The sequence below is a fragment of the Camellia sinensis genome, unplaced genomic scaffold (genome assembly GCF_055761805.1).
Source record: "Camellia sinensis isolate YWXY unplaced genomic scaffold, ASM5576180v1 Unanchor1, whole genome shotgun sequence".
Classification (NCBI taxonomy): domain Eukaryota; kingdom Viridiplantae; phylum Streptophyta; class Magnoliopsida; order Ericales; family Theaceae; genus Camellia; species Camellia sinensis.
Window position 1 is genome coordinate 15,571,939 of NW_028128987.1, and position 11,143 is coordinate 15,583,081.

The 11,143-nt window shown below is 33.7% G+C and overlaps 1 long non-coding RNA gene across 1 annotated transcript; it reads left to right on the forward strand.

Annotated features, from left to right (window-relative positions):
- The first annotated feature begins 3,962 nt into the window (after window positions 1-3,962).
- On the forward strand, window positions 3,963-5,004 carry LOC145814189 (uncharacterized). Its single transcript, XR_014357528.1, has 2 exons — window positions 3,963-4,783; window positions 4,870-5,004. It is a non-coding gene; the product is annotated as an uncharacterized LOC145814189 (long non-coding RNA).
- Window positions 5,005-11,143: the final 6,139 nt, after the last annotated feature.

Below are 11,143 nucleotides of genomic sequence, written 5' to 3' on the forward strand. Positions count from 1 at the left end.
GCTTATGTGATAAATTGTTTGAATGCCTGTGGGTGAAGGTTAGATTGCCTGAGTTGGAAAAACTCATTAAAAGCCGTGTTTTAGCCTACTTGCGAGTAGTAAATTCCAAAACGCTTTTCAAAACAAACGGATATGCAATGCTGTTTCCAAATTAGGCAATCTAGCCTATACTTGTTTGCTGTGCGCATAACATAGTAATTCTAGGCTAATAATCGGAATAAGAACACATAAAGTTTTCAAAAACGGATATCATAATTAGTAGAGGCCGGTCTTCGGACCGGGCGAGAGGGGGTGCTCATAGCTGACCTTCCCCAATCGTACCCTAGCTCCCTAGCCGAGACAACTCCGGTAATGACGGACATGTGGCCTTCGGCACCGAGTCAGGGTTTCCTAAATTTCCCCATTTTAAAATATTTAGGTGGCGACTCTGTATCTGGCAAAGCAGTCCATGTTTGGCACTTCTTTTCAAAAAAATCTGTTTCTCAAAACGATTTGCCAGATTTGGACTCTTTGGTTCAAGATTAAGAACCGTGACACAAATCGAGTCCGAACTGTGGCGAGGGCCCCACACGGGCGCGTCTACACAAGCGTTAACAATTTTGACTGTTCAATGTGTTAAAAAATTTTCATGTTCGGGCCTGTATTCCCGAACTTAAAAAATGAAAACTTCTGCAAGCGTTAACAATTTTGACCATTCAATGTGTTAAGAAATTTTCATGTTTGAACCTGGATTCCCGAAAATTAGTTATTTGTAATGTTTGGACCTGTATTTCGCCAAAGGGTTGCCATTGTTACTACCGGAATATTGCCATTGTCGGGAAAGTGTAGGTAGTCAAATGGTTGCCACTGTTACCGCCGGAATATTGCCGCCAAAGGATTTTCAAGATTTTGAGGATGGATAGGTTTTGAAGATGAGATTTAGAGAAGATGGATGGGTGGTGATGGAGGTGGGTGCTCTCATAAACCATAATTCATGATGTAGTGGATGCGTGGGTTTAATGAGATAGAGTGTCCCAAAATTAATGATATCTTTTTTAGTAATTTTATTTGAGGTTATTATTGTAATAAAAAAAAGTTAAAAATTAGGGGAAATTCTATTTCCACACACCTACCAACCTCAGTGCACACACTTAATAATTTATTTTTTTATTACAGTTTTCTCCTAAATTAAAATAACTAAAGTGTCCTTATTTTCTCCACCAAAACCCTAATTTCTTTATCCCCTTTAATAGCCTGTTGTAGATGCCTCGGTGTGATTCTCTTCACATTCAGATCTTTGCTTGCATTTCCAACCAGATTACAGTTTAATATCATGGCCTATACTTCTTTTTCCTAATGTTCTATACAAGTATCTCACACTTAAATGAATGGAAGTTGGAAGTACCAATTGCTTAGGCAATTCATCACTGGGTGGCTATTGGTAACCATAGGACATTTTTGATAAATTATTGACAGCATGACTTCTTCTATTAGTTGTAGTCAGCAAAATGGAATTGAAGTCCCATACAAGTATCTTATGTCCTTGGGAAGCATCGTCGTGGTCTTTTCATGGGAATAGGCACTAAGTTTAATTAGATCCCTTTTAGTGTCCACATGCTTTCCATACGACGAATCAAAATCTCCAGGCTGATCATAAGATCATAGCATCAGGAAACTTTTTGCCCATAGTTGTCGTAGAAAGGAAGAGAAGATATTGTCCATTAACAAAGATATAACTTTGCTTGTGTGAAAATCCAATTTCTAATGGAAGAGTTGCAATTCAAATGGGTGTTGGTTTAGGGTTTCAATGTTAAAGAGAGGGATATTTTTGGCAAAAAAGGTTGTGCATTGAGTAAAATTACAAGATTTAAAATTAGTTAATATGTGTATTTAGAGAGAATGTGGAATGAGATGTTTTGGTGTGTGAAAATAGAATTACCAAAATTAAGAGATCCAAAATAATTTATGGAGTGCTAATAGCAGCACTTGAGTGATTCTACTTACACCACTACTTTACTTCTTTACACCCTCCATATAAGATTTTCCCTTCCCCCCTCCCCAATTTTACACATATGTGAAATTACTTATAAGGAAAAAACACTAAAATTAAATATATTTTATTATCTCCTTACACCCCTTAGTCTTCAATCCCTATTCTTCTTATTCCTTTCTCAATTTTTCTTCTCTCTTACACATTTCTTTTCAAAAAGTGAGAATCATAGTAATTTGATTATAGAAGAAAGTAATGGATGGAGAAACGGTGATGAAGAACATCAAAAAAGTGAAATGGTGAATTTTTTTATTTATTTGGTAGGTTTTTGTTTCATTTTTCTAGATTGTTCTTTGACTTTTATTCATTGTTTCGAGATCAAACAAAACAAAATAGTCTGGCATCACATTGCCGAACAAAAAATATCTATATATGTCTGACAACCAATTGCGAAAAAAAGATACATATCCGGTAACCCAAGCCCGAATTTTTTTAATTTGTTCAGCTACTCATTACTATGTATTTCCAGTTTCATTTTGTCATATTTTTTATTTATTTTTTCTTGGAAGAATTATACTTCTACTTATTGTAACAATGCAAGTACTACATTATTATCGGACTCCAGTCATAAATTCATTACAGACGAATTTATGAATACGATTTTTTTTATTTTTAATTTGTATTGAATTTTATTAATAATTTGACGTATAAATGTATTTATTATCTTTAGATTTTTAGTAGTCATCAAGCATTAATTAAATGGGTTTCTGAAGTTGGGAAGAAGACTAGATTTGTTAGTGTTATAAAGACATTAGATGCAAGAGATAATGGCAGAAAACTAAGGCTTACACTTGAGCTACATTCGAATGTAGTGCACTACGTATAACTATTTGGTTCACAGGAAAGGGTTGATGAACTTACCTCCATTTTATCCTACTTCAAACCTGGCCCTGGATTTAATCGTTGGATGACTATGTCCGACATAGGCCATTTGATAGACTTTATCATTTATCCATACAACAGTGATTGACATTTCTACCGCTTAGATCAATACCGATTGCAACACCTGATCGAAAAGATATCTGCATAGGATTTGTAAATAGAAACCATTTCATGCATATATATACATAGCCTACTTAGATCATTACCATGTCTTATTTTGTAATTCTACCTATTAATGTCTTTGTTATAGGTTTATCTGCAACCTGATCATCCAGTATCTCTGATAGCAAATAATTGGACTCATTTTCATCACTCGTGTGCTAGTGGATGGGAAAAAGCATATACTACTCATATTCATCAATTTCGTACGCTTGTCAGCCTTGATGTAGTAACATGTTTAATTGATGGATGCAATAGCAATGTATCACCGAACAGGCACTTCACAAGTGGCCTCGAATTAATTTCTTATTATCATCCAAGTGAATGAGAAAAAAAAGTGTCTGGTAAATGGCACTGGATTAATTCAAATCCATTAGTACTGTATTACTGAACAAGCCTGGCATAAATTTAAAAATCATTGTTCGAAAGAAAGTGACTCTCTAAATGTATAGTAACAAAATGCTGGAGAAATCTATTTTTTCCCGCAACAAAACACTAGAGGAATGTAAATTGTTTAGCACTGTGTGACCGAACAGGCACTTCGTTGTGGGCTCCACTCACTGTCTTCCTTACATCTTTCTCTTTTCCTTTGTTACATCTTTCTCTGTTCTCTTATTTTCCCTCCAAAAACTATTAGTGTAAAGAAATGAAAGGACTTTGAAGAGTCTTACTTTAGGGTAAGTTTTGGAAATATAATAGGTGTAATAAAAATCACATTTTTTTTAGTGGTATAATAAAATGGAGGATGTAAGGAGATAAAATAGTAGTGTAAATAGAATCACTCAAGGTTCACACTCTAAACAACTTTATCCATAAGGATTATGGGCATGCCTAAACAAAATGACCAAAATACTCACATATATATGTACATATTGTATCACATTTTTTCCCCAAATCCATCTCTCTCTCTCTCCCTGTGAAAACCCTAACCCTAGCATCCACCTCCTCCGAGACCGTTCTTCCTCCTTTGCCGAAAAATCCAGAATAGAAGATGCGAAGATCGTCCTGGCTTATCTTGCTGTTGTGATTAAAACTTTGCACTGCCCTAGCGATAGTGTTGGACCGGAGGGAGACGCCAAGGCAGTAGCCGACCGGTGTTGATTGGGATGCTTGTGAGCTCATCAAGGTTCCCCATCCTTACTGTTTCGTCAAGTGAGACAATGGTCGCCTAATGTTGACGTCGGCGATACATCCCATCGCAGAATTCCACTTCTGCTGATGAGAAATTCATTATCGTTGTTTGTTTCTCTCGCTAAAGGAGTCTCTATTTTTCTCTCTAAATACAGTCTTCGACTCTCTAAAATCAGCTCCCAAGGTATATGCGAGAGAATAGAAAGAGAAAGAGAGATGCAAAAGAAGGCAGAGAAACAGGCACACTGACGTAGATCCCAGAGATTAAGGAGGGGACGAAGAGGTCGAGATCGGAGTTGAAGGACTAGTAGAGGGGGTCAGTGCCGAAACACGCCTTCAGTTCAATTTCCAACTTTATGACAGTGAGATCTGAGTTTGGTTCCATTTACGACGACGTTATCTAAGTTCACGGCGAGATCCAAGTTCCATTTGGACCATCCGATTGAGCAACTCTTCATCAGCATCATGAAGCCGATGTTTCTGATGGCAACGACAAAAAGAGAAATGCGGAGAAAGGCAACAGAGGTGGTCACCACCTCATTCTCAAGGCCTGTGGTCTTCGTGTTACTTCTATTAAGATTGGTATGTTCATCAAGGTTACAGAGAGAACTAGAGATGTATATACATATAATTTCTATTAATCTCCATCATTTTTGTTTTTATTGCAGATTCATAGATCAATGAGAGAAAGAGAGATATCATGGATAGAGAGAGAAAAGTGGGTTTCAAAATCAATTTCTATAGATGAAAATTTGTAACAAATTAGACCTTTCAATAGATAAAAAAAAAGAAAGAAGGTAAATTACATTGACAACTCTTGAGGTTTGGTCCAATTACTACCCATCCCTAACGTTTTGAAAATTACATTCTCACCCATAGTTAATAGTCTCATTTCACAAATTCCCTGCTTGCATAAAAGGTAACAACTCATAATAGAAAAACGGATGAAATTAAATTTTAAAAAAAAAAGTAAAAGAAAAGGAAAAAAAAAAGAGAAAGTAAAGTAAAGCAAAAAAAAGAGAGAGTGCATGAGTTCAATGTTTTCATTCCGTTTAAATAATTACAATGACAGGAGGTTTAGTGTAATTTCCTAAACGTCAGGAGGTGATATGTATTAAACCCAAACCTCAAGGGATGTAAGTGTAATTTACCTAAAAAAAATTAAAGATTGTAATTGCTTTGTTGAATAGATTAAAAAAAAGTCAATAGATAAGAAAACATTTCAACAAATAGGTTAAAAAACTTCAACAGATAAGAAAAAATGTCAAAAAAATTAAAATAGATAGATGTAATTTGAACAGATAGTCAAAAAAATCAACAAATAAAAAAAAATTTCAACAAATAAATTAAGAGATAAAATGTCTCCTAAAATCAACAAAAAGATTTATCACCAAACTATTTTACAAAAAGTAAACATCTCACTAGCAAAAAAATATCCATTACACCTAATGTCTTATACTTTCCTTAGATTAGACTTTTCAACAATATTTCCTTTAATAAACTGCACCCAACATGATGTTGGCCAATCTTCACTGTAATTAAATTAATTAATTCTGTTTGGATACTAAACGACAAACAGAATATAAAAGAAAAATAGGAAAGGAGAGAGAAAGTTTGATTACAAAAATCAAACTAGAAATATAATTAAATAAATAAAAACAAATTTTATTTTGTTACAAAAATAAAATTAAAATTTGATTTAAATAAATAATAAAACAGAAAATATATAAATAACTTACTTGATTAATATCTTGAATATTATTCTGATCAAGTCCAGTGTTCGACGCTGTCTTCGTAAGACAAATCATTTTTGGTGTCTTCATTGTATTTAATTTTCTGTGTTTCACAAAGTGATATTCTGGTTGAAAAATACAAATAGTACTTATAAACTATTTGACAGATAGTAGTAATATACTGTCTATTTTCTTTGACAACTAGTAGTTATATACTGGTGTCATTAACAATTGCAAAATATTATTTGGTGTCATAGAATATTATTGTGGTATTTTATTTTCTAGTTTTAGTAACAAGGAAAATAAAATTGTTTTGTGTTATAATTTATTTTCTGGTTTTAATAACTAGAAAATTAATTTTGTTAATCAATTATGCAACTTTGTGTCTCGGTCACAATCTATAAATTTTGTACGTGACTTACAGTTTCGTTTGGAAGGCCACTTAATTTTGAACCCTTTGTGAAAATGTGTTAGTTCTTTTGACTTTATCAGAGTTCATCATGAGTATACATGGAAGCATTTGATTCTGGAGTTAAATATTAGTTTTACAAACTAATTTCATTTTTATTACGAAGAAACCTTTGTGGCAAGTTTATTTTCTTTATTGGTTTACTAATTCATTCTTTAATTTTTGTGTATGGATCCGTAGTCATGAATAGTTTCTGCGCATGAGTCGAAAAATGTATATATAATTAGTTTATTTATGTACAAATCAAACTAATTAAATGAAGGTATGTTTTGTCATTTTTGGAGTTTAAAGTTTAAAAACGTGTTGGTTTTTATTTATGGGTTGAGAATCTTTTTATCTCATGATGCAAGTTATGGGATCATGCATGATTAATTCATTTTGTTAATTCATTATTTTTAGTTGATGCGTTTGATATGCATGTATTGATATCAACTCAATTTATTTCTTAAAAAATAATTTTATGTGATTTGGAATGATAAATTGATATGTTGACTTTGTACATAAGCAGATTAATTTGAGTATTTCTAATTAATTTTGAATGAGTGTTTAAACACCAGAGAAATTTAAACATGAAGATGTATGTAGTTATATCGTTCCATTTAATTAGAAGTAATTTTAAGAAATCTTTTATGTTGATTATTAGTTTGTTTTGAATTTGTGACATGAGATGTCATTAATTATTATTTTACTTGCGTAGTAGAATTTGTTAAACCATAAACCATTATATTAATATGGGAGTGTATCTCTTGCATTAGATGAGATAATGTAATTTTCTTTTGTCACGAATATTTGATTGTATCTTTTACAATCAAATGGGGTTTTTGAATTGTTTGATTCTTAGGCAAAATTTTTATGAGGATATGATTTTGTCAAAACATTAATTTTGATTTGTGTAGTCATAATTATTTTGGATTTTGCATTTGAAATTTATGAATCATGATTTGAAATTTATGAATCAAGCACATCATAGACAACAAGTGATGGATATTATATTTTGATTTATATTAGAAGTGATAGGGATGGTGAATATGATGCACCATTAAATGAATTTTGTACACAACATGGCATTATTCACCAAACTACAGCACCTTATTCTCCACAGCAAAATGGGATTGTTGAAAGGAAGAATAGAACCCTAAAAGAAATGATGAATGTCATGTTATTGAGCTCAGGCTTACCACAGAACTTGTGGGAGAAAGCAATATTGTTTGCTAATTATGTTCTTAACAGAATACTCCACAAAAAAACCAACATCATTCCTTATGAATTGTGGAAAGATCGATCGCCTTCCTACAAATACTTAAAAGTGTGGGGGTGTTTGGCAAAAGTTGGAGTTCATATTCCTAAAAAGACTAAGATTTGACCAAAAATAGTAGATTGTGTGTTTATTGGTTATGCTCAGAATAGTAGTGCATATCGGTTTCTGACTTATAAATCAGAAATGCCTGATATAAATGTGAACACTATTATAGAGTCAAAGAATGTTGTGTTTTTCAAACATGTCTTTCCTTACAAGAAATGACAGGAATTAAGTTCACAGAAAAGAACTTATGATTGTACACAAAGTCAAGAGACTAATGACAATCAAACACAAGAGACTAGTAATGGTCTTGACCAACAGGATTTAACTGATGATGAACCAAGAAGAAGTAAGAGAGCGAGAACATCAAAATCCTTTGGTCCAGATTTCCTAACATACCTGTTAAAAAATGAACCTCGAAGCTTTAAGGAAGCAATGACAGGTCCTAAAGCACCTTTGTGGAAAGAAGCTGTTAATAATGAAATTGAATCCATTATGCAAAATCATACTTGGGAATTGGTGGATCCTCCACCAGGTTCTAAACCTCTTGGATATAAAATGGATATTCAAGAGAAAAAAAATGAAAGAAGATGATTCAATTGACAAGTATAAAGCAAGATTTGTAGTTAAAGGTTACAGACAAAATGAAGGTCTGGACTATTTTGACACATATTCCATTGTGACAAGAATAGCATCCATTCGCATTCTTATTGTTATAGCAGCACTGTTTAATTTAGAAATACAGCAAATGGATGTTAAGGCAACTTTCTTAAACGGTGATCTAAATGAAGAGATCTATATGGAGCAACCTATAGGGTTTGTAATGCCAGGGCAAGAAAAGAAAGTTTGTCAGCTTGTAAAATCTCTTTATAGATTAAAACAAGCATCTAAGCAATGACATGAAAAATTTGATTATGCAATGCTTACTAATGGGTTTAAAATAAATAAATGTGACAAATACGTCTATGTTAAAAACATTGACCAAGGATATGTTATAGTTTGTCTTTATGTGGATGACATGCTTATCATTAGAAGCAGTCAAAACATGATCAAATCAACTAAACAAATGCTTAACAGAAGATTTTATATGAAAGATATGGGGGTCGCAGATGTTATATTAGGAATGAAAATTACTAAAACATCTGACGGATATGCGTTATCTCAATCTTATTATATTGAGAAAATTCTTGATAAATTTATCAAGGATGATTTGAATGTTGTTAGAACACCTGTAGACATCAGTCTTTATTTATCGAAAAATAAAGGTGATGTAGTGTCTCAGTTAAAATACTCCCAAATCATTTGAAGCCTAATGTACCTAATGAATTGTACTCGTCCTGATATAGCTTATGCTATCAGTAAATTGAGTAGGTACACTAGTAACCCCAGAGAAGACCATTGGAAAGCGATCATTTGGGTTCTTAGATGTCTACGATTCACCCGTGGTCATAGTTTGAACTTTACTCGATATCCAACAGTACTTGAAGGTTATTGAGATGCAAATTGGATATCGGATACTAAAGATTCAAAATCCATAAGTGGATATATCTTTACTCTGGGAGGCGCTGCTGTTTCTTGGAAATCCACGAAACAAACATGCATTGCGCGATCCACAGTGGAATCCGAGTTCATTACTTTAGATAAAGCAGGAAAAGAAGTAGAATGGCTTCGTCACTTCTTAGAAGATATTCCAATGTGGCCAAAACCTGTGCCAGGTATTTGCATTCATTGTGATAGTCAATCTGCAATAGGCAAGGCACAGAATCATATGTATAACGGTAAGCACGACATATTCGTCGTCGACATAATACCGTAAGGCAATTGTTGTCAAATGGAATAATCTCAATAAATTATATAAAATCTAAAGAGAATATTACGGAACCGTTAACAAAAGGTTTGACAAAAGAGCTAGTGTATAGTTTATTGAAGGGAATGAGATTAAAGCCTATTACATAAAAGTCGTCATACTGGTAACCCTACTTATATGACTGGAGATCCCAAGAATTAAGTTCAAAGGGACAACTAAGTTATGTGTGGCTCGCCAGAAATCACTAAGGGATTAAAATTTCCTACCCATTCCTATGGTGAGAGTGATATCTGCAACATGTGTTGTCTGCAGGGGTATAAGGATACGCTTTGCTTTTAATGATTACTTATATCTTGATTTAGGTATAAAAATCAAGACAAGTATAAAGATATACTTACAATAAAAATCACCTATATGAGTGTCGAACTGGGGCCGGTTCTATGAGAATGAAGAGGCTAAATTCTCTAGAAACACTTATGAAAACCAGAAGCGTTTAAGGCCAAAATGAATACAACAGTGAGAACCACGATGTGTTAGAAGATATTTTGTATGAAATCTATTGTCTTGGCTTACACAAACGGCTGAACAATTCAAGGCATCGCGTCCATTGGTTAGCCAATAAGTCCAATAGGTTATCACTAAGGAAGGTTCAAGACCGAAAGCTACCTATCCTGATGTAAGATATTTTCGACTTATACTCTTTCGATAAAGTCTGTATATTGTTGCATTTCCGTTGTCATCAAATTCCATTCATATAGGGGATTGCTGGAAATGGTTAGGAAATTTTGGTAAAATCAGAATTTTTTGCTAACTTTGGTCTATTATTTGGTGGGACCCGAGCGTCAAATTTGGCGGGTCAAAGTGGTAACGCGTTCTATGTCGCGTTGTAATTCACGTGCTATATTTGGTTGCTCAAAATCATTATCGAGTGAATGGGAAATTGAAGTCAAAGTGAGCTCCATAGAAATGGAATTTTAGTGGAAATTCCTTAAGGTTGAAAAATGGCTTGTTCCACATTAATTTGGTGGAAAGTTTTGAATGGGTTTATAAGGCATGAGATTGGAACTTGGAGTGTACCCCAAGGGGTACCCAAGTTTTGTAGAGAGGGAGGTTATGGGCAAAATGGACTTGACCCATTGGATACAAAAATCACTACATGCGCGTGCGCCGCCGCTGTCCATCCGGTCGGGTGGGCTGGGCTTGGGCGCGGGTGTGTTGTTGGGTTGGGCTTGTTCGGCCTAATACTAATCTTTTTGGACCAGAAACATTTGGATTTAATTTTATTTTTCAAAATAAAATTTGTCCAACTGTCCAGAATTCAAATTAATTCCGGAATTAATTTGTTTTGATTGTTCTCTACGCCCAAACAGGTCCCTTCCGTTTTTATCTGTTTGAATTTTGAACCCAACAAATTTAAATCTGTTTAATTCAAAACCAAACAGGTTTCATACCTGTTCAAACACAGGTTAGCACCTGTTTAATTCAAAATCAATAGACACCACTACATCTATAAATAGGCAACCCTCATTTGATGTTTTACATTCAGAAATTTCGTACTTCTCCTCTGCAAATTTATTCTTCATTTTGCTGCATTTAATTTTTGTGAGAAAGAGTGTAAACACTTAGTGTATTC